This window comes from Microcaecilia unicolor, chromosome 2 (genome assembly GCF_901765095.1).
Source record: "Microcaecilia unicolor chromosome 2, aMicUni1.1, whole genome shotgun sequence".
Lineage (NCBI taxonomy): Eukaryota > Metazoa > Chordata > Amphibia > Gymnophiona > Siphonopidae > Microcaecilia > Microcaecilia unicolor.
Genome location: NC_044032.1, coordinates 175,451,425 through 175,476,746, shown reverse-complemented (window position 1 = coordinate 175,476,746; position 25,322 = coordinate 175,451,425). Strand labels below are relative to the sequence as shown.

General features: G+C 42.4%; 1 long non-coding RNA gene across 1 annotated transcript; it reads right to left on the bottom strand.

The window, feature by feature from the left end:
* Positions 1-7,071: 7,071 nt before the first annotated feature.
* Positions 7,072-21,169, bottom strand: LOC115462322. Its single transcript, XR_003940815.1, has 3 exons — positions 21,051-21,169; positions 8,307-8,310; positions 7,072-7,085 (listed from the first exon to the last, which is right to left on the bottom strand). It is a non-coding gene; the product is annotated as an uncharacterized LOC115462322 (long non-coding RNA).
* Between the last annotated feature and the right edge of the window lie 4,153 nt (positions 21,170-25,322).

Here is a 25,322-nt window from a genome sequence, read left to right as displayed (position 1 = left end):
AATATATTAAAAAAAATGGCTGCTGACTGGTTAAATAGTGCTTAAGTGGCTATCCGCTGATATTCAACATGGAATAACCGGTTATTCCCCTCTGAATATTCCCAGTTAGTGGCTAGCAGAGAGCCAGTTATATTGCCTAATATAACCAACTATCCACTGATTTATAAACCAGACTTTGTGGCCATATTTGACTGCATGGAAACCTGGTATATCTTTGGCCAGTTTAAAGAACTGGCTAAGTCTGAATATTGACTTAGCTGGTTACCTTTAAACCAGCCAAAAATAAACCGGATATTCAATGCCTGTCACTGGAAATGGCCCGGTCTGAATGTCAGTCTCACAGACCCTTTCCAGTCCTATGCATATTGTGAAGTACCTCTAATACAAAGCCTACAAAAATCACTGAGGACTTATAGAGATAATCTACTTTACCACAGCACCAGTAACTTACAGAAGTAACACAACAAGGAAAACGCAACACAGTAATTATTACAGTGGGACTTAGAACAGCAATATGCATATTGGGAAACTGAAGAAACTGAATTATTACAGATGAGTAAATAAAAACTTCATGCAAATGGAGAACCTGGTCTTGGTTACAAACACTAGACTATTGCCAGGTACACTAGACTAAACACTAGACTAAAAAATAGACTATTGCCAGGTACAGAATAAAATATGAATACATAGACAAAAATTATATTTAAACCACAAGAAACCACACTCTGTAGGCAGTGCAACACTAGAGAAATAGAAAGAGCACCTTGAAGTCTGAAAAATATAAAGAAAGCAGTGGACATTTGCTGTGAAATTGACATTTTCCCTAATTCTTTCTACCATTGTCATCTGTTTGTTTTGTTTTTTCCAATCGTGTTTGTCCAAGTTTCCAGTTTCTGTTTTTCTCTGTTTTTTCTTATCTTTCTTTACAAGATCTCCAGTCCATCTGACACTTCTTCTCTCGCTTCCTGTCTTCATTTCCTCTCCTATATCCATCTTTGATTTTGATCTTTTCCTTTCAGCTTTTCTTCATTTATTTTTCTGCCTCTCAATCTTACTATTAAGTCTTCAATCGTTTTTTTTTACCACCACATCTACCTACAGCTTTTCATCTCCCTCTCCCCATCCTTCCAGTGTCTGTCCCTCTTTCTCTCTGCATCCTTCTATCCAGCATTTCATCTCTTTCTCACCCTACCCTTCCATCCATCTCCCCTCTTTCTCTCTCTACCCTTCCATCCAGCATCTCCCCTCATTCTCTATCTACCCTTCTATCCAGTGTCTTCCCTCTTTCTCTCCCCATCCTTCCAGTGTCTCTCCCTCATTCTCTCTGCATCTTTCCATTCAGCTTCTCCTCTCTTCCTTTTGCTATCCTTCCATCTATCCCATCTTTCTCTCACTATCCTTCCATCCAGTGCCTTCCTTCTTCCTCTCCCCATCTTTCTAGTGTCTTCCTTCTTTGTCTCCCTCCTTCCATACAGCATCTCTCCTCCTTCTTTCTCCATCCTTCCATCAATGGTCTCCCCCTTTATCCCCATCCTTCTACCTAGTATCTTCACTCTGTCTCCACCCCGTTTCTATCTACTGGATCCAGCATGTCCCCACTTTCTCTTCCCATCATCTCACTCTCCCCCTATCCTCTTCCATCCAGCATCCCTCCTCTTCTATATTTTCCTCCCTTTTCTCCATTCATCATCTTCTGCCTTTCACTCCATGTCCCTAGTATCTTCTGCTTCCTGCGGCATGGGCGTAGTTTGACTGTTTCATTTGGGGGGCAAAGGATAGGGTGAGGCATATTAGCATATTCATTTGCATATATCATACATATTTATTATGGTTATTTCCCAAAAAAGCCAGCTCTTTCTCCCTTCCCTCCTTATTTCCTCCTTACCCAACACTCTCTCTTCCTCTCCAGTAGTATTTCCCCACCCCCTTTCCAATGCCATGCCAGTGTTGACCTTAAAAATGCATAGGCTCTATATTTAGATCCTTCAAGAGGTAGTGAATCATAATTTAGGCTCTAAAACCCTTTCTGATGTTTTGGTGGAACCTCAGTAAGGCCACCACACAATCTCTCCACTGCAAAATACTATACACAAACATGTGCAAAAAACACTCATAACCTTACCAAACCATGACAGCACTAATTCCAAGGTCAGGACGAGCTACAATGTTTTGTGTGGAAAGGCATCACTGTAATTACACCGGGCTCTAAAACACCACTACACTACCTAGTGAAAAAAAACCAAAACAAAAAGGGCTGCAAATACTACACGCTAGCAGAATACTACACCTTGATCACACATGAAAAACAAATGACACAACAGATATGACACAAGGAACTAGAAATCAAAAAATATGAAGGCAAAATACTGAACTGGAAAGTTCCCTCATGAAGTCAGACTCAGCATGCAGAAATACTACAGAAATTGAAACTTACATGCAAAATATCACAGATGCACATTTCTAAATGCTGGCATGTTCCAATTAATAAATTCTGAATAAAATACTTTTTCCTACCTTTGTTGTATGAGCATTTATTTTTTTCTATTCGCTTTGGTCCCAGTGTCTTCTGTTTTATGCAGTGTCTTCTTTCCATTTGATATTTTTTCTCTCACCATGTCCACCATCCTCCTGTGTCCTTATGCATCCTGTCTACCATCTGTAGCCCTGTCCCTATCCTTCCTCCAGTTTCAGCATCTGCTCTCAAAGTGTTCCGATGCAGCCCTTAAAATTCAGCAGTTTTCCCTCCATCCATATCCAGCATTCCTCCTCATTCCCCTCCCTTCCATCCATGTGCATCTACTTCCTCTGTCTTCCCTCCCCTCCATTCATGTCCAGCATTTCTCCTCTCTCCCTTCCCCTCCATCCATGTGCATCTCCATCCTGTCTTCCCTCCCCTCCCTCCATCCATCCATGTCCAGCAACTCTCCATTCTCCCCTGCCCTCTCCTCCATCCATATCTACCAAATTTTTTCTCTCTCTCCTGCCCTCTCTATCCATCCATGTCCAGCAATTCTCCTTTCTACCTTGCCCTCTCCTCCACGTCCAGTGATTTCTCTTCTCTTCTCTGCCCTCCCAACCATGTCCAGCAATTTTCCTCTGCCCCTCCCCTCCCATCCATGTCCAGTGACTTGCCTCAGCCCCCCCCTTTTCAGTCCCCAAGTTCAAGTTCCAACCCCGCCCCACCTGCCTGCCCTCAGCTCCATGATTGCCCTCCTCTCCGTTCCTGCTGCCCTGCATTTAAACCTTTTATTTTAAGTCGCAGCAGCGGTAGTGAAAAAACACAGCACAGCAGGCTTGCCTCCAGCCTTTGTTTTCTCTTTCAGTGTCCCGCCCTCGCGGAAACAGGAAATACATCATCAGAGGAAGGCGAGACTCTGAAAGGGAAGGGAAATGCTGGAGGCAAGCCTGCTGTGCTGTTTTTTTTTTCACTGCCGTCACTTCAACTTAAAATAAAAGGTTTAAATGTAGGGCAGCAGGAATGGAGAGGAGGGCTATCGGGGAGCTGAGGGCGGGCAGGGGGGACCAAAAGCTGCCTGTTGCTGGGTTGCGCTAGCCCTGCGCTTTGGGGGGGCAATGCCCCTCTCATCCCCCCAAACTACGCCCATGTCCTGCGGCCACTACTGCTTCTCCCAATGAGCAGTAGTGGCTGTGGCAAAAACAAAAACCAGCACAGGGCCAGAGCCTCCAGGCATGCGCTGTCAGCTCTGCCTGTCCTCTGCTCTGGAAAAGGAAGTTGATGTCATCGGGGGCAGAGGACCGACAAAGCCGACAGTGCATGCCTGTAGGCTGTGGCTCCGCACTTGCTTTTGTTGTTTTGCTACTACTGCTGCTGATCAGGAGAAGTAGCAGCGGCGGCTGTGAGGTGGTGGCAGCATGGTTGTGTCTCAGTACTTAATAAGATGCATGCATAAATGGCAATTGAAGCCAATTAATTGCAATGAGTGGTTGTTAGTGCCAATTATTGCTACTTAGTGGCTTGTTACTCAACTAAGAGGTGTACACAACTTGGATGCATTCCCAAATTTGAGCACCATATATAGAATCCGGGGGTTAATGTGAAAGTGCCAGCAAGGCACCTAAGTGCTACTTTTCAAGGTTAACTTACATAGGACCTTATTCTATTACTATTATTTGTTACATTTGTACCCCACATTTTCCCACCTATTTGCAGGCTCAATGTGGCTTACATAGTACCGTAATGGCATTCACCAATTCGGTTGATAACAAATACAGGTTGTATTGTGGTCTAATGAAGTAGGTGTGTATCAGGCAACATGACGGTCGAAGGGAATGTAGATTGTATATTGTCCAGTAAGATCATTGGTTATGCTGTGTTGCTGGGTGTGGGGATTTACGGTGGATCAGTGGGGTAAGCCGTTTTGAAGAGGTTGTTTTTTAGTGATTTCCTGAAGTTTAAATGGTGATGGATTGTTTTCACAGCTTTGGGGAGTCCATTCCATAGTTGTGCGCTTATGTAGGAGAAGTAGGATGCGTAAGTTGTTTTGTATTTAAGTCCTTTGCAATTAGGGTAGTGTAGGTTTAGGTATGATCGTGATGATTGGATTCTGTTTCTGGTTGGTAGATCTATAAAGGTTATGCTCCTAAATTTACACTCCAAATTTATGAGTGTAATCTATGCTCCTAAATTTATGCTCCTAATTTAAGGGCTTTTACACACATAGATTTAGCATACATTTAGGAGCATAAATTGCGCTCATAAATTTTGAAGCATAAATTTAGGAGCCTAAATTATGCTCCTAAATTTAGGAGTGTAAATTTAGGAGTGTAAATTTAGGAGCATAACCTTTATAGAATAAAGCCTGTGGTGCATAAATGCAAGGTCAGAACATGGATGAGGCTTTGGTGGGGCTCTCAGCTACCTGCATAATTTACTGAGGGGTCCTGTTACTAAGCTGTGGGAAAAAAGGGCCCTGCGGTAGCAGAAGGGGTCATTTTTCCCACATGCCAAGGCCCTTTTTACCACAGCGTGTAAAAAGCCCTTTAAAAAATGGCCATGTAATAAGGGCTTCTGCGGTAACCTGGCGGTAACCAGGCAGCACATGGCGATGCCCGATTAATGCCGGGTTAGCGCCACACTATAAAATAAAATATTTTTTCTGGCACACCATAAATGGTGCACACTTGAGGCAGAACCAATGCCAGTGGCCGCATTGGGCCAGGAATAGTTCTGGGTTAGCGTGAGGTAAGTCTACGTTGGACTTTTACACATCTGCAGTTATGCCAGGTCTATGGCTGGTGTAACTGTGGATACAGACATGTATGATGCACCAGTATCAGGTTATACTAGTATTCTATAATGGTATCTGAATAGACTCCCAATGCACATTCCCAGGGAAAATAAAGGGAGGTCCCCAGTTTTAGAATTGCCTTCTTAGAGTTATAAGGCAGTCACACCATTGAATATATTGAATATTGACAAGTGTGAGCCTGCAAAAAGGTGGGAAAATGTGGGATACAAATGTAACAAATAAATAAATAATTAGATATAGGTTACACATAAATTGTTGACTCTATATTTTTAGCTAATTTGGAAGATAGTAGCTGTAAAAGTTTATGTGTTGGTTATTCTGTATACTATAATCTTGAAAGCAGAAAGAAATCTAAGGTCAGTGAAAGAGAATTAGAAACCATGATGACTGGAGAATATTTGTTACAACATATTTATTAGCTTATTCTTCTTTTCTTAGTGTGATTTTATGACAAATACAATAAAAACATTTAAACATAAAAATGTTTGAACAGTTACAAATTATAGTGCCCTAGCTGAGTTCTAGACACATTGGACCCAGGACATAATTTCTTGCTGGAAGGGGAAACATCCACATAAGAATAATATATATTTGCTATCAAAATTTTGTGCAAAGACCTATCAAGGCATACATAATTTTAAGAAAAAGTAGAGGGCTGGATGGGCAATAAATTACAGTGATCTGTCTCAACAGTCTGCTGATTATCATTATATGGCTTAAGAATGACATCATTCTCTACCTAAGAAGCTGTAAGCATTCAGATACCAGTCAGCACAAAAGAATTAATTTTTTTCAGCTGTTTGATGTTTGTTTTCTGCATTTGGCTAAGGCAGTTGGATCCTCTGGGATCCTCTGCACATTTTGCAATTTAAAATATACTACTGTCAGCATCTGTAGAACTGTGCAAAATTTATTTGGCACACTGTGACTGAAAAGTAATTTTAGGTTAAGTTAAAGGGTTGCATAATCTTACCTACAGCAAAAACACATATTTTATATCTCAAATCCCTTCATTTCAGTCAAACACTTTTGCATTTGTGAAAAATAATACTAACCCTCTCTACACACTCACTGATGATAGGTTAGCTGAGCTTTTTTTCTGAATAAAGCTACAAAAAATGTTCTGGTTCCTATTTAAGGGCTTCTTTTACTAAGCCGCACTAGCGATTCCCGTGCGGCAAATGAGAAGAAGTCCATAAGAATTGAATGGGCTTCCTCTCATTTGCTGCACCGAGAATTGCTACCATAGTTTATTAAAAAGGGGCCCTAAGATAGATGTTCAGGTAATGGACTGACTGTGCATGAGTGATTCATATATTAAAAGAGTTCAAACAGTCTAATCCAGTTCTCGGGCACAGAATCTAGCAACAAGAAACCCAGGTCATATGGCCAATACACAGTTCAAATATTTAGCATCAATCAAGCAATAAGGACACATAGAAAGTGAGTTGCATTCAGGTATAGTGAGTTTTTTTCCTGCCCTGAATGATTTGCAATATAAGGGGCCCTTTTACAAAGTTGTGGTAAGCACTAATACATGCCTACGGCAACAAAATATGGCGTGCTGAGGCATCCCATGGTAATTTTGGGATGACCATGGGCTATCCACATGCTAAAAAGTAAAATTTATTTTTGGTGCAGGGGACATGTCTGGGGCAGAGAGAGGATGTGTTCTGTGCTAATCGATTAGCACAGACTCTTCCATGCTTCCTCTAAAATACAAATCTCTGTTAATGGCTTAAAACAAATATTATATTTTTGCAGAGGGGAACCAGAAAGGAGTGTCCTCTCTCCCCTCTTCTTTTTGACATAGCTCTAGTGCCCCTAGCTTTAGTGAGTTGCCAATGTGAACAGATTAAAGGTATTTCTATTGTCTCTAGAGCTAAAGGTATCTATTTATGCAAATGATATCCTGGCATTTGTCAGGTCGGATAGTATTCCTCCTCTGTTAATCTTAACTGATACTTTTATGACTGTTAATGGATTCTACATCATGGAGGAGGTGGGGGGGGGGAGAGATTTAATTTATTTCCCTTTAAAATGGCAGGAGTCATGTTTTAAGAATTTGGGAGTATGAATTGGTCCATCATTATAGAAGATCAAGGGCAGAAATGCCATTTATTTGGTGACCCTGGTACATGGATTTATGACCTAATGGTCCCCACTTTACCTATTGTAACAGGGAAGATTGGAGGCCATAAAAATATTTATAGCCCCTAAATTGAATTATATTTTTAATATCTTGCCCCTACTTTGTCTTGATTCAGCATACCAAAATTTGGAATCTCGGTTAAATTATTTTGGAAAACCAAGAGGGACATAATCGAACGCGAACGCCCATTTGTAAAAACGTCCATCTCCGAGAACGGGTCCGTGAAGGGGCAGGCCGAACTGTATTTTCAAAAAAAATGGACGTCCATCTTTTTTTTCGAAAATACATTGGATTAGGGCGTTTTTTGAGCTGGGCGTTTTTGTTTTTTTAGTGATAATCGAAACCGAAGCGTCCCAGCTCAAAAATGACCAAATCCAAGGCATTTGGTCGTGGGAGGGGCCAGCATTCGTAGTGCACTGGTCCCCCTGAGATGCCTCTATGCCAGCCTCAAATATCATACCTAGCTCCATGACAGTAGTATGCAGGTCCCCAGAGCAATTTTACTTTAGTTTGTGCTGCGCGGGACCCATGCAGAGAGGAAAAATCGGAAGAAAAAAAAAACAAGCAAGCAAGTGCAGTCAGGGGCGTCTAAATTACCAGGATAGTAAAAGGGGGAATTGAACCAGCAACCTTTTGATTTCAAGCTCAGTGCTCTAGCCAGTGCACCACTGATTAGACATCCTTCATTGCCATTAAGTCTCTCCAGGTTTCTGTCAGCCAATCACAGCTCATTTAGCTGACATCTGTGTCAGCTAAACAGTGGTGATTGGCTGACAGAAACTTGGAGGGACTTAATGGAAAGGGGAGGATGTTTAATTAGTGGTGCACTGCCTAGAGCACTGAGCTTATAATCAGAAGGTTGCTGGTTCGATTCCCCCTTTTACTATCCTGGTAATTTAGACGCCCCTGACTGCACTTGCTTGGTTTTTTTTTTTCTTCCGATTTTTCCTCTCTGCATGGGTCCTGCACAGCACTAACTAAACTAAAATTACTTCGGGGACCTGCATACTGCTGTCATGGAGCTGGGGATGACATTTGAGGCTGGCTTACAAGTTGGGAAAAAAGTGTTTAACATTCGTTTTTTTTGGTGGGAGGGGGTTAGTGACCACTGGGGGAGTCAGGGGAGGTCATCCCCGGTTCCCTCCGGTGGTCATCTGGTCATTTAGGGCACTTTTTTGGGACCTGTTCGTGAAAAAAACGGGTCCAACAAAAGTGACCTAAATTCTCTCTGAAAACGCCTTTCTTTTTTCCATTATCAGCCGAGCACGCACATCTCTGCTCAGCCGATAACCACGCCTCAGTCCCGCCTTCACCACGCCTCTGACACGCCCCCATCAACTTTATGCGTTCCCGCAACGGAGTGCAGTTGGAAACGCCCAAAATCGGCTTTCGATTATACCAATTTGGGCACCCACAAGAGAAAGACGTCCATCTCCCGATTTAGGTCGGAATTTGGGTGTTTTTCTCTTTCGAAAATAAGCCTCCAAGATATCAAAGACTGCCCTTCACAATCTAAAGGCATCTAAAACTCAGGGAGAGGATAATTTCCTAGATTGTTATACCTATCATTCAGCATTTGTAACTGCAGCTATATGGTTTTTACAGTTGGCAACATATAAGCATCCTTCCCGGTATGCAACTGAGGTTTATCACCTGGTTCTTTTATGAGTGCTCTCAGGCATGTCATTTAACCATAAATCAGAGCCAGCATCTACTATGAAAAGTTATATTTTATGTTTATGTATATGTTTTATTAAAACTTCATATACCACTTAACTTATACAGCACACAGTGGTTTATAATAGCAAACAATATAAAATGAAAAAGGAACTCTAAAAATTATTAACCACCATGACTTGCTGATGGTATGTGCATAGTAATAGGCCATCAGCTTGGAAGTGGGGGATCCATGACAAGCAAGAAGCTTTGGGGGTTTAGCCATCTTTCTGAATCAGCCTAAAGAGAGAAGGTTGAGCTCCAAATATTTCATTGATATTGATACCAGCATTTGCCATCACCATCGGCTGTGGGAGGGGGAGTGGGAATTTGTGGGGAAATGGCATGGTCTGGTATGACTGCAGGCCATGATAACAGAGAGGACCTTCCACAGGGAAACAGTATCTCATCGTAACTATGATAAATAACAAAAGAAGGAAAAAACCTCCATGAATAGAATCAATCCGAGAAAAAAAAAAAGTGGAGTCCACAAAAAAGATTAGGAAACAGAAGTCTTTTATTACCAGCATCAATTCTACAACCCAACCCGACACAGTTGTGTTTTCGCATTAAAATATGCCTGCATCAGGGGTCTTTAGAATGTCTTCACAACTGATGTCATAAAATTCTGGTTCACAATTTTTAGTGCTCTTCCTGTGCTTGTCATTGCCTTGGGTGTTGTCTTATTTTGTTGTGAGCAAACCTGTGATGGGGATATGAATGTATTTTATAGAATCCACAGTGCTCATAAGATAATTGCTACAGGTTAGTCCATTGGAGCCCAAATTTGATTGTACAATAAACCTTTATAAATCCCTTTTTTCAGCCATAGTACTTTAACATTTCTGAATCAAACATAAATAATTTAACCACATTTTCATATCTAGTTTATTACCTTTTCATTGTTTTGAACCAATTTTGTAGTGATTGATAGTTTTCATTTCCACGACCTCCCTTGGAAACATTTGTAAACTACATCAAAAGTATCAAAACAAGAATCTTGCCTTTTAACCTTTCTAATGTTTACAAATGTTTCCAAGGGAGGTTGTGGAAATGAAAACGGTAACAGAATTCAAACACGCGTGGGATAAACATAAAGGAATCCTGTTCAGAAGGAATGGATCCTAAGGAGCTTAGCCGAGAGTGGGTGGCAGAGCCGGTGGCGGGAGGCGGGGATAGTGCTGGGCAGACTTATATGGTCTGTGCCAGAGCCAGTGGTGGGAGGCGGGGATAGTGCTAGGCAGACTTACACGGTCTGTGCCCTGAAAAGGACAGGTACAAATCAAGGTAAGGTATACACAAAAAGTAGCACATATGAGTTTCTTGTTGGGCAGACTGGATGGACCATGCAGGTCTTTTTCTGCCGTCATTTACTATGTTACTATGTAAGCTATAATTCTATAAACTCATCTTATATATTTAACATTTCACAGATGTGGAACAAAATAGTCATCTGGAACAGAGTGAAGCTAGTAGAACAATAAAGCATACAGAAAAGTATACCAAATATATGTTGCAAGGCCAGCATTTTTATCATACTTACTTATAGCTTTTGATACTTTCACTGATGTCCAAAACACTCTCAAGCTTATTTTCGAAAGAAGAAGGGCACCCATCTTCAGGAGATGGGCGCCCAAATTGGTATAATCGAAAGCCGATTTTGGGCGCTTTCAACTGCACTCCGTCGTGGAGATGAACAAAGTTCCCGGGGGCGTGTCAGAAGGGTAGTGAAGGCGGGACAGGGCATGCTTAACACATGGGCGCCCTCGGCCAATAATGGAAAAAAGAAGGGCGGGCGTAGCGAAAATTTGGTCCGCTTTTTTTGGACAAGTTTTTTCCACGAACAAGACCCAAAAAGTGCCCTAACTGGCCAGATGACCACCGGAGGGAATCGGGGATGACCTCCCTTGACTCCCCCAATGGTCACTAACCCCCTTCCACAAAAAAAAAAAAAAACAACTTTAAAAACGTTATTTTCCAGCCTGTATGCCAGTCTCAAATGTCATATCCAGCTCCATGACAGCAGTATGCAGGTCCCTGGAGCAGATTTTAGTGGGTGCAGTGCACTTCAGGCAGGTGGACCCAGGCCCAACCCCCCCCCCTACCTGTTACACTTGTTGTGGTAAATTAGAGCCCTCCAACCCCCCCCCAAAACCCACTGTATCCCACATCTAGGTGCCCCCCTTCACCCATAAGTGCTATGGTAATGGTGTAGAGTGGTGGGGAGTGGGTTTTGGGTAGGATTTGGGGGGCTCAGCACCCAAGGGAAGGGAGCTATGCACCTGGGAAGTATTATAATGTTTTTTTTAATTTGTAAAAGTGCCCCCTAGGGTGCCCGGTTGGTGTCCTGGCATGTAAGGGGGACCAGTGCACTACGAATCCTGGCCCCTCCCACGACCCAATGCCTTGGATTTGTTCATTTTTAAGATGGCCGCCTTCGGTTTCCATTATCGCGGAAAACCGAGGCTGCCCATCTCAAATCTGCCCAAACCCTAGGCATTTGGCCGGTCCCAACCGTATTATCAAAAGAAAAGATGGCCGCCCAATTTTTTCGATAATACGGTTGAGACCACCCTTCTCGTATCCGTTCCCGGAGATGGGTGCCTTTAGAGATGGGTGGCCCCTTTCGATTATGCCTTTTTCTGTGTGCCAAAAAGAATTAAGACTGCATGATAGAGGCTGAAAATAATGTACAAATAACTTTCCTCAAAAAACTATCTTATCAGCTATTTTCCAAATCTGAGTATCTTATATTTTCTGTGCCAATATAATGTATACATTGATTACCTCTCGCCTGGACTACTGCAACTTACTCCTCACCGGCCTCCCACTTAGCCATCTATCCCCCCTTCAGTCTGTTCAGAACTCTGCTGCACGTCTCATATTCCGCCAGAACCGATATACTCATATCACCCCTCTCCTCAGGTCACTTCACTGGCTTCCGATCAGATACCGCATTCAATTCAAGCTTCTCCTTCTTACCTACAAATGCACTCAGTCTGCTGCCCCTCACTACCTCTCTACCCTCATCTCCCCTTACGTTCCCGCCCGTAACCTCCGTTCACAGGATAAATCCCTCCTCTCAGTACCCTTCTCCACCACCGCCAACTCCAGGCTCCGCTCATTCTGCCTCGCCTCACCCTATGCTTGGAACAACCTTCCTGAACCCTTACGCCAAGCCCCCTCCCTGCCCATCTTCAAGTCTTTGCTTAAAGCCCACCTCTTCAATGCTGCGTTCGGCACCTAACTCTTACCGTTCAGTAAATCCAGACTGCCCCAATTTGACTGCCCCGATCGGACCGACTGTTCACTTGTCCTTTAGATTGTAAGCTCTTTGAGCAGGGACTGTCTCTCTTTGTTAAATTGTACAGCGCTGCGTAACCCTAGTAGCGCTCTAGAAATGTTAAGTAGTAGTAGTAGTAGTAGTGTCAGGTAGAGATAATATTTTTGTACTTGTGTATCAGCACTCCATAATTATTTTTTCTATGCTAAACAATAAAGTTATACAATTAGGGCTAGAATGTCTATTAAAGAGTGGGAATCCCCAATGTTATTTTAGAGGGAACAACGAATGGTCCTGCCTAATCTAATCTAAATGAGGGAAGGTATTAGAGCCTTGGCTTTCGGGCCTAGGGCTAATGACAGGCAGGTGGGAACTTTCTTTTGTCCATGGCAGCTAGGTCTGAAATTACAAATGGAGTGTTCAAGACCAGCTATGCCTAACAGAGGAAGAGGAGATTAGCAATAAGTATAGATATAAAGAGATCGGAAAGTTCTGATGTCCAGTTCTTGAAATTTCAGCTAGAAATCTGGAGGGATTTCAGCTGATTTCTAGTGTTCCTGAATAGCTGGTAGAGTCCAGTTGATGTGTATCATTAAACTGCCTTGGAAATTCCATTATGAATGGTAAAGGAATGAACTCCTATACATCTTGTGCAGCAAGAATTCAGGCGGGCCTCACGGCCTGTCGGGAACCCACTCACACACAGTCCAAGCGTGCAGGCCTCAGGGCTGAACAGGAACCGAGTCATACACTGAGAAGGGGAGAAAAAACAATGAGGGGGTCCCCAAAGGGACAGGAGCACCAGCAATGCACTCAGCGCTAGCTAAGAACGCAAGGGAAAGGAGACTGACAGACGTTCCTATAGGAAACACAAGGCTGTGCCACCAGCAGTCAAGGATAAAAGAAGCCACACATGAGAACACTCTAGGCTGTACCATACAGTACACAAGGGAAAGGAAAGTCACCCAATGCTAACCTCACAACATACAGGGATTAAGGGAACTGCTATACAGGAATACACAAGGCTGTGCCACACAGCACGCAAGGACAAGGGAATGGTAAGCAAACAGAGAACGTTGCCAAAACACACACATAGATCAAATAAGGAGCAGCGCTCACCAGAAACAGGAGACAGACATAGCAAAGAAGGAATAAAAGCAGGCAAAAGGAAAAGACTGCTTCAAAACACCCTGCCAGAAGCAGGGCTACACTGCAGACAAAGGGTTAACATAGAGGAAAGGGCAACTAAAACAAACAAACAAACAAACTGGAACAATACAAGGGACAAGCTTACCACAAACAATACAACACCAACCAAGCAGAGAGGAGACCCAGGTGCAGTGTAGTGAGGCAATCAAGCACAGGCTGGGAAAACCCAGCACTCACACAGAATCTACAAGCTAGGAGGAGAGAAAGCAAATCTCCAATGTAAACACAGTGCATAAGCACAAACAGAGAGAGAGGAAAGCTGGCTTCAGCTGACTGCAAACAAATGCAATCAAATGCTAAAGCAAGGGTTGCAGGGAAAGGTAGGCTTAAGTAGATCAGACTTCTGATGTCTGCAGCATCAGACATCAGCTCAGCCCCTGACAAGCCAATCAGGAGCGAATCCCAAACATTCCCCTGCCTATCTAGCAGAATCATAACAGCCATAGTGGAGAGATTAAATTAATTCTTTGCTTCGGCCTTCATCAAGGAAGATTTGGGAGAGATACTTGTGCCAGAAATGATATTCAAAGCTGACAAGTCAGAGAAACTGAATGAACTCTCTATAAACCTGGAGGATGTAATGCGGCAATTTGACAAATTGAAGAGTAACAAATCTCCCGGACCGGATGTTAGTAATATGTAATTTACCTTTAAAATTGAGCATGGTACTGGAAGATTGGAGGGTGGCCAATGTGACGCTGATTTTTTAAAAAGGTTCCAGAGGAGATCCGGGAAATTATAGACCAGTGAGCCTGACGTCAGTGCTAGGCAAAATGGTAGAGACTATTATAAAGAACAAAATTACAGAGCATATTCAAAAGAATGGATTAATGAGACAAAGCCAACATGGATTTAGTGAAGGGAAATCGTGCCTTAAGAATCTATTACATTTCTTTGAAGGGGTGAACAAACATGTGGATAAAGGTGAGCCAGTTGATATGGTGTATCTGGATTTTCAAAAGGCATTTGACAAAGTACCTACTGAAAGACTCCAGAGGAAATTGGAGAGTCATGGGATAGGAGGTAGTGTCCTATTGTGGATTAAAAACTCGCTCGAGGATGCCCATGTGTTAGGCACGTCCCAGTCCTGCCTCCGACACGACCCCAGGAACTTTGGTCATCCCCGTGATGGGAAGCAGTTGGGGATGCCCAAAATCGGCTTTCGATTATGCCGATTTGGTCGACCCTGAGAGAGGGACGCCCATCTCCCAATTTGTGTCGAAAGATGGGCGCCCTTCCCTTTCAAAAATAAGCCTGATAGTGTCCTAAATAGAATTTACCCCAATGGGAGCAATTCTTTAATCTAAGTGCTCACATTAATGTTTAGAATACTAGTATGTACACATGTAGGCATCATCTCCTGGATTCTATATAGCGTGCCTAGAGTTACACATAATTGCACATGTAAATCTAGTTGTATTCTATAACTACATACATGCATAGATTAATTGTTTTAACAAGCTGTTAAGGTGGTTAGCTTAGCAGAGTTTTAAAAGGGGTTAGACGGTTTCCTAAAGGACAAGTCCATAAACCATTACTAAATGGACTTGGGAAAAATCCACAATTCCAGGGATAACATGTATAGAATGTTTGTATGTTTGGGAAGCTTGCCAGGTGCCCTTGGCCTGGATTGGCCGCTGTCGTGGACAGGATGCTGGGCTCGATGGACCTTTGGTCTTTTCCCAGTGTGGCGTTACTTATGTACTTATTAACAGATCTTAGCAAGCAATAACGAGCACTAATTGGAAAAAAATTAGAATTTACGTACGTACATTGCTAAGCATATTCTATAATGTACTGTGCCTAAATTCTAATGCGCATAGGCAAAAAGGAGTGTGCTTAAAGGTGTGGAAAAGAGCATTTCATGGGCATTCCAAAATCTATGTATGTTGTTTTAAAATATGGGCCAGTGCATGTTAATCTATGCACAGGGATTTACACCAGCTTTTCGATGGTGTAAATGGACGTACATAGATTTAGACGCATGCATTACCCTTAAGAATATTCTAAATACCACATGTACACACGGTATTTAGAATACACTTAGGCGTAATTGCCTAACACACATTAATTTTAGGTGCTATATATAGAATTGGCCCTATAGACCCATCTTCAATCTTAGCATAGTTTCTAAAATAATGGAAAAACTTGTGCTGTCATATGTTACTGATCTGTCAAATTTCCACCCTAGACAAACTGGATTGCAGGATAATCACAATACTGAAACTGGGGTGACACGTCTTCTCAGCGAACTTCATTCTATATTAGATGAAGGGAATGTTGCTCTACTTGTCTCTTTCGATATTTCAGCAGCGTTCAACTTGGTTGATAACTTTCCGCTTCTTATGCGTTTACAAGCTGTTGGTATTAAGGATACTGTATTTGTTTGGTTCACAGCTTTTCTGTCAGAAAGATCTTTTTATGTTTCAGTCTGTTCATCCCTCTCTAAGGAATTTTCACTCCACTGTGGGGTCCCTCGGGGTTCTGCCCTCTCTGTATTGCTTCTTAACATTTTCTTTGCCCTTTGGCGACCTTTCTTCAAGATCACAATATTTGTTTTCTTTTCTATGCAGACAATATATTGATAATTTACACTACCTCCTCCTCTTCTCCTGGCCTATGTCCACTACACGCTGCCCTCCTAGCACTTTCAGGGGTCCTTTTAATAAGGTGCATTGAAAAATGGCCTGCGGTAGTATAGGTGCATGTTTTGGCTGCATGCAGAATTATTTTTCAGCGTACCTGTAAAAAATGCCTTTTTTGGGGGGGGGGGGGGGGGGGGGGGGGGGGCGAAAATGGACGTGCGGCAAAATGAAAATTTCCGCACGTACATTTTGGGTCTGAGACCTTACCACCAGCCATTGACTTAGCGGTAAGGTCTTATGCATTAACCAGGCGGTAATGGTCAATGCACATCCAAATGCCAATTACTGTCTGTGCACCTGAAAATAAAAATATTTTCTGACGCGCGTCAAAAATAAAATTACCACCCAGGACACACAGTAGCTGGACAGTAACTCAGAATTGGCGTGCATAGGTGCTTATGTGGCTTAGTAAAAGGGCCCCTCAAATTGGCTCTTTTCACACAAGCTTGTGCTAAACCCATTTTAAATTACTGCTTATTGGGTGACAGGGTTTCACCCTCAGCTTTCTATTCCTCTTATATTTTTTGATTTTCCTGTGTCTCCTGTTTCTGCTTTACAGTATTTGAGGGTAATAATTGATTCACATCTTTCATTTGAAATCTGGGTATCCCAGATGGTAAAAGAGGTTTCTTTTGGCTACGCTGGCTTCAGTCCATTTGTAAGTATTTAGATTTTGCTTCTTTGTACACACTCATTCATGTTTTCATCATTTTTTGTTTAGAGCACTGTAATACTGTTTATGCAAGTATTGTTCAAACCTATCTTTGGCGACTGGAAACCTTGCAAAATTCTGCTTCTAATGAAAGCCAAGCAATTTGTTCATGTTACTGCTCTGTTCTTATATTTGCACTGGCTCCCTCTGTTCTACCGATCTAGGTTTAAAATCCTTGTCCTTGCCCATAAGGCCCTCCATGATGACTCCCTATCTTTCCTCAGTTATTATCCCTTATACCCCTGTCCGGTCCGTTCCCTTCACTACATTGTTGTCTACTATTTAGTCCTCCCGTCCCCCAAACAGGCCCACTGTGAATCCACCAGATTCTCTGAATTCTTCTTTCTCGCCCCCAATCTTTGGAACAATCTCACACCAGACACCATATCTAACCTTTTTCTAAGTTCAAGTTACTCCTGAAAAAGCTATTTGTTTAAACTTGCTTTCAATTTGCCCTTGGAGTGATAACTTTCTTGCCATATGGTCTGTGTGAATGGATTCTTTCCTGTTTTTATGGAGTTCTTTTCTGATTTTCCTTGACTCTTTTAATTATTGTTTTATGTAAAATGCTTTGACCTTGTTTTAAGTAAAGCCGGTATATCAAGTTTCTGGAATAAACATAAACAATTACTTGTATATATGCCAGCATGCCACCTAAGCACTATTCTGCAAACACCTGCTTAACATACTTACAGTGCATATATCAAAGGGGGGCATATACAGGAGAGAAACATGGGTTGGCATAGGTGGGGCTCCCATTTATCTGGGTAACTTACAGAATACTGCAAGTTCCTTGAATAGTAAACTGTTGAAAATCTCTGCTAGGTTATATCCCATTGCCATTCATAGAAAAGAGATTTGCTTTTTTGATTTTATACCTGGTTTAAATTGTAGTAAGAGTTGGCGTGTACAACTACTGCGTTTACAAGAAAAATTGGATTTTAAAATTGCTTGATTTTTCTTTTGCCTCATTGTTCTAGCCCCTCCAGTGTAACTTTAGTAACGGTACTTACCTGAGCCATTGTTAACCAAGTATCTCCCCCCCCCCCCCCCCCCAAGTGGTAACCTCTGTACAGAAAAGCTAGGCCTGTTTTGAATCTATTTTTCACACATGTGATATGCTCTACTACAGGCAACTGAGCTCCAATACTGCCTAGTGAATTCTGGCTTTTTTTTATATTTCAACTGTTTGGCTGTGGTTTTGTTTTCAAATTTCAGTTCTCTTTACTTACAAACTGCTTAGTTATTTATTGTATGCTGTACATTTATACTTTGTTTACCTGTGCTTTCAGATTTCTGATCTCTATAGATAACTGTACTACTTAGTTAGTCACTTCTGCTAAAGGAGGAGTAGCATAATGGTTAATGCAGCAGGCTTTGATCATGACAACCTAGATTCAATTCCCACTGTAGCTCCTTGTGAACTTGGACAAGCCACTTAACCCTCCATTGCCCCAGATACAAAAACTTAGTGAGCCATCTCTGGACAGAGAAAGTTCCTGCATATATCTACTAGTGCTATAGAAATGATTAATATTAGTAGTAGTTCTATTTTATGTCTTGCTCTTCTAGAGAGAATGGACATTTCAACTGTCTCTTGCTTTCCTGCACTACTATTTGAGGGTGAATTGCTAAATTCTTGGCTAGTAAACTATTGAAAATTTCTGCTTGTTTTTTTTTCCCTTTGCCATTCATAGATAAGAGATTTGTTTTTAGATTGTAGAACTGGTTTAAATCATAATAAGAGTTGGTCTGCAAAACTGTTGGGTTTATAAGAAAAACAAGATTTTAAAAGTGCTTGATTTTTTGCCTCATTCTGCAAGCCCATCCAATATAACTTTAATAATGGCACTTCAAACATATATCTTATTAATATTTCATATTAAAAATGTGTTTGTGCAGATTTTCTCACTTATAAACCACCCTGCCCTCTAAGGGGAGGTGGTAGGGTGAAAAGCAGTGATGAAAATCAAAAACACGTGAGATGAACTCAGACCGTCCCATATTTAGCCAGCGGCTGTCAGCGTTTCTTTAAACACTGACCATCAACAGCTAAATTAGCCCTGGATATTCTGTGCCAGGCCATGTGAGGGCACCGATACTGAATACCCAGGGCTAATTTTTTGTGGGCTGGTTGGTGAAGCTTATGTAGGTCCTGTCCGATATTCAGCCGGGGCCCGCATAAGAATTTATGCAGGCCCTGGCTGAATATCAGCTGGGATCCACATAAAATTAAAAATTGGCTTTTCCCTCTGGTCCCCCCTCCTGCCCTCTCCACGAGCTCCATAGGCCCCCTCCTATCCCCTGGAGTGCTGCATAGCCCCTCCTCAAAAACTTACCCCCCTCCCCCACAGGTCATCATCCCCTTTCCATCCCCACCCCTCACCTATTGGTTAGGATAGTACACCCCCCCCCCCCCCCCAGGGCCTACCTGACTTCCTGGTGGTCCAGGGGGCAATGGTAGCAGGCACAAACCCCTCTTGCTCCTGCCCTAAGCAGCAGCTTCTTGAAATGGCTGCTGCAACCTCTCAGATTGGAGAGAAAGGCCGATTTTTAATTTTTTGCGGGTCTCGGCCAATATTCAGTGCCATGGCCTGCATAGCAAAGAGGGTTAAATTAGAACAGCATTTCAATATTGTTGGTAACCGCATAACTCTGAGCTCCTCCCTAACACTGTCCCCAGTACCGCCCATGAGCTGCCCACTTTTTCTGGGGCTGTTCAGAGGAGATTTTCAGTGGCACTATTTAGTGCCACTGAATATTGGGGGTTAGACGGCAACATTCAAATCGGTTTGAATTTCGGCTGGAGAGGATCTTTGTATAGAAAACGGATGAAATCAAGCAACACATCAATGACCTTCACACTTTAAACAGGGCATAGAGGGGTGTAGCTTGCATGGAGTCGCAGGTACACCTCTGGCTGCTGTCGTTTACTACTACTATATTACTTAGGTGTTAACAGTTGGACCAGCTCTATAGCTGGCCTAAGTGTGAGTGCCCGAATGTTAGGCACATCTATGTTGGGTTATGTTAGCATTCTATAACGGAACCTAGCTGCCTAGGGGGCCCTTCTACTAAAGGGTTGCCACACAGCAACACGCTTACCATGCGGCAACCCGGAGCTACAGTTGGCCCAACATGGCCGCCACTGGTAGTCCCAATTCAATCACACGCCATTTCCAGTGTGACGGAAAATTATTTATTTTATTTATAGTGTGGTGCTAACCCAGCAGTAAATGGGCATGTGCTGCCCGGTTACCACCGGGTTAGCGTGGAAGCTCATACTGCCACCTCAATGGTTTGTGATAAGTGCTCCTCCTGCATGGCCAAGCGGTAAGAATATTCTTATTGAATGGCCATGTCTTGTTTAGGGGCTTTTTACCCACTGTGATAAAATAAGGCTCTGGCGCATGGCAAAATCAGCCCCCAGCACTATCACTGAGCCCTTTTTCCTGCAGCTTGGTAAAAGGACCCCTAGGGTCCTTTACAGTATAGGCTTCTACCATATGTCCTTGGGTGCTTACATGGAGGTGCCCTGATATAAAATTGCCTTCTTTGGGATATAATTCTAGAACAGTGTGCTATATTGCACCTGTTCAATAAATGAAAGTAGGTGTCTACTTTTCCTTATAGAATATATAATAACATATCCCACTATAATTTAGGTATGGACACTTAGACTAGCCATAGAGTTAGCATAAGTGCTTGTGCTTAAATACCAAAGATATATGTATAAATTATAATGTTCTATAAGCTTCAAGCATAAATGTGGCTATACCTAGACTCTGCCCATGTATACTCCTACCTGTAAAATACACATTACATATAATTTGTGTGTATTTACAGAATCGCACCTAGGCAGAATTTTTGTGCTTACCCATATATGGTGGAGTAGCCTAGTGGTTAGATCATTAGGCTCAATGTGTAGGGGAGCCTGGCTGAAATCTCACTGCTGATTTTTGTGATCTTGAACAAGTCATTCAACCCTCCATTGCCTCAAGTACAAAATTAGATTGTGAACCCTCCAGGGACAGGGAAATTACCTAGTGTACCTGAATGTAACAGGCTTATTTTCGAAAGAGAAGGACACCCATTTTTCGACACATATCGGAAGATGGTCGTTCTTCTCACAGGGTCGCCCAAATCAGCATAATTGAAAGCTGATTCTGGGTGTCCCCAACTGCTTTCTGTCGTGGGGATGACCAAAGTTCATGGGGGCATGTCGGAGGTGTAGCGAAGGTGGGACTTGGGTGTGCCTAACACATGGGTGTCCTTGACCCATAATGAAAAAAAAAGGGTGTCCCTGACTAGCATTTGGATAACTTTATCTGGTCCTGTTTTTCTTACGACCAAGGCACAAAAAGGTGCCCGAACTGACCAGATGACCACCGGAGAGAATCAGGAATCACCTCCCCTTACTCCCCAGTGGTCACTAACCCCCTCCCACCCTCAGAAAATAGCTTTAAAAATATTTTGTGCCAGCCTCAAATGTCATACTCAGGTCCATCGCAGCAGTATGCAGGTCCCTGGAGCAGTTTTAGTGGGTGCAGTGCACTTCAAGCAGGCAGACCCAGGCCCATCCTCCCCACCTGTTACACTTGTGGTGGTAAATGTGAGTCCTCCAAAACCCACCAGAAACCCACTGTACACACATCTAGGTGCCCCCCTTCACCCGTAAGGGATATGGTAGTGGTGTACAGTTGTGGGTTTGGGGGGCTCAGCACACACGGTAAGGGAGCTATGTACCTGGGAGCAATTTATGAAGTCCACTGCAGTGCCCCCTAGGGTGCCCGGTTGGTGTCCTGGCATGTCAGGGGGACCAGTGCACTATGAATGCTGGCTCCTCCCATGACCAAAGGGCTTGCATTTGGTCGTTTCTGAGATGGACGTCCTTGGTTTCCATTATCACCAAAAATCAGAAATGACCAAGTCTTGGGACAACCATCTGTAGGGACGACCTAAATGTCAAGATTTAGGTGTCCCCGACCGTATTATCAAAACGAAAGATGGACGCCCATCTTCTTTCAATAATACAGGTTTCCCCCGCCCCTTCACCAGGACATTTTACGAGGACGTCCTCAGCAAAACTTGGGCATCCCTTTTGATTATGCCCCTCTAACTCACCTTGAGCTGCTACTGAAAAAGTTATGAGCAAATCCAAATATACGTGCCCATATATATATTTATTTATTTATTACATTTGTATCCCGCATTTTCCCACCTATTGGTAGGTCCAGTGTGGCTTATATGGAACAATAGGGGCGGTTACAGTGTATTGAGTGAGATTAACAGTTTGATAGAGACAACGAGAGTCTGTAGAGGTCTCGCAGAAGTATTGAGCCTGGTTAAGATATTAGAAGATTCACTGTGGTTTACACAATTCAATTGTTAGAGAGAGACAAGAGAGTTGAATAATAATCCCATTATTCGAATCATTTTCACATGTAAATATTAGCAACTATTTATTAGCCACTGTTCTCTCTAAGCTGAATGTGAGTCATCCAACCGCAAGGCTGCCAGCGGGAGGTGCACATTTTCAATAGCGAGAGATAGTCAAGTTCTGCAGTATTCTACAGGACCTGCCTGTACCTATCTTTTTTTTTTTTATTTTATTTATGATTGTTCTAACATTACATTTATGCAATAAACATAAATCACACAAATCACATAATAATATTACAGGAAAATGTACAATTAAAGGTAAAAAAGAAAAAAAAGAACATTTTAGTCCACAATTGGTGATCCAAGAACAGGAAAATAACATTAACCTCAAATAATATCAAAGTAAACTACTTCTTCCTCAAGTAGACAGAGCCTAGAATATCGCTAGCCAGTATAACGCTATACAATCCAAAATTGGTGCAGTATTATTCTTTTGTTATAATAAATGATTTTAACTTCTCTGGGTCAAAATAAACATAATTTATTAAATTCAAGGAAATATAACATTTACATGGGAACCTTAACATAAAGGTCCCACCTATGCGCAAAACTCTCTCTTTTAATAACAAAAATTGTTTTCTCTTCCTTTGAGTTTCTCGAGCAAAATCTGGGAATACTTGAATTTTTGAGCCAAAGAATGGTGAATTAATGTGGCGGAAGAAGAGTTTGAAAATATTGTTGTGGTCTAATTGCAGAGCAAAAGTAACCAATAACGTAGTTCTTTCTGTTATAGTCTCTAATGAGGATTCTAAAAGTTCTGTTATATTCAGATCATCTTGGGGGTTAACAGGTAATGATTTCCCTTGTGCTCCAGAAATATACATTGCTTTAGTAATCGGAAGGTACATCTCAGGGGGTATACCTAATACTTCATTGAGGTATTTCTTGAGCATGTCAATTGCTGGAACCAATGGGCTTTTAGGAAAATTAAGGAAACGTAAATTGTTAGCCCTCATTTGATTTTCTAAATATTCTGTTTTGCCTTGTTGGAAACTACTATCTCTCATTAGAACATTTATTGAAGAATTAATTGTTTTTACTTCTTTATTTATTTATTGCATTTGTATCCCACATTTTTCCACCTATTTGCGGGCTCAATGTGGCTTACAATACATTGTGAATGATCGAAATACAATTGGTCACAGTACGATTATGGGGTACGTTGTGGAGAGTTATGGGAAGACAAAGTCAAAGTCAAGTATCATCTGGGAATAGAACAATGGAATGTAGCAATGGGGAAATGATAGGGCGATAGAACAATAGCAGGAGAACATTAGGGTATAACAATTTTATCTGTGGGTGGAGTTTTAAGTGTAGTGAAAGTAAGGGGAAGAGAATTCAGAAGAGAGTGTATTGTGCTTTTCTATTAACGTGTATGGATTCATGTGTTTTGGTCTTTGCAGTAAACCTTCTCAAAGAGATGAGTCTTCAATAGTCTGCGGAAGTCGGTTAATTCGTAGATCGTTTTCAAGTTGCGTGGTAGTGTATTCCAGAATTGCGTGCTCATATAAGAGAAGGTTGATGCATGCAGTACTTTGTATTTTATGCCTTTGCAATTGGGGAAGTGGAGATTGAGGAAAGTTCGGGATGATCTTTTAGCGTTTCTAGGTGGCAGGTCTATTAAGTCAGACATGTATGTGGGGGCTTCACCATGAATGATTTTGTGAACTAATGTACATACTTTAAAGGTGATGCGTTCCTTGAGTGGGAGCCAGTGTAGTTTCTCACGTAAGGGTTTTGCACTTTTCTGGGCTGTTTGAAGTTTCCTCAGTATTTGTTCTTTGCAGCCTGCATATAGTGAGTTGCAGTAGTCCAGATGACTGAGTACGAGTGATTGCACTAGGCTGCGGAAGACAGATCTCGGAAAGAATGGTCTTATTCTTTTCAGTTTCCACATGGAGTAGAACATCTTTTTGGTAGTGTTGTTCGCATGAGTCTCAAATGTGATATGGCGGTCTATAGTGACTCCAAGGATTTTCAAAGTTTCTGAGATTGGTAGATTTAGTTTGGGTGTGTTAATAGCAGTAAATTTATTCGTGTTGTATTGGGAGGTAAGTATGAGGCATTGAGTTTTATCTGCGTTCAGTTTCAATCGGAATGCATCTGCCCAGGTGTTCATGATGTGTAGACTTTGGTTAATCTCCATTTTTATAGTTTGTTCTGCATTTTTCAACTGCAAATCAGATTGTAAACTCTTTATATCCACCACTGCACCAGACAAAGTACCTGAAATTTGCTGCAAGCTGATATTCAATCTTTGGATTGCTTCCCACAAAGATTCCATCGTGACGGTAGCTGGTTTCATAACTCCAAGATTCAAGGGTGATTTGCCAGGGTTTCTTCCAGACAAAACTATTGTCAGAGCTGGTAAATGCACTGGCGTCGATGCGGCTGCGAGGTCTCCACACCCAGCCACTGGGGACCGACTTCCGGATTCAGCGCGCTGTTCACTCGCGCCCGTCGCCTCTCATCCTGGTCTTGGAGGTGCCGTCAATTAGGGAGGGCTTAGAGATACTCCCTCAGCGCTTAGGTCTGATCGTTCACCCGGACCACCTGAAGCGAGCGTTCCGGTTCCCGGCGGTTGGAGTCCCGATTCCTCCAACGTCAGCTGCCTCAAGAGAGGGGGTTCAACCCTGCCTGTGGAGGTAGGCACTCCAGGTTTACCCTTTTTCTTTCCCATAACGGGTCTGAGAGCACTCAGTTGAAGAAGCTTTCAGTGGGTTTCAGGAGCTCTTTCCCGCACGTCTACTCAGGCAGCCATCTTGGATCTGCTGCCTGTACCTATCAATTGAAAATGCACTATTGAAGTAGTACCTTCCACTGGCAGCAATGTGGTTGTAGGACGTCCGTTCAGCTTAGAGGGAACAGTGGAATCACCCTCTATATTTGTCTC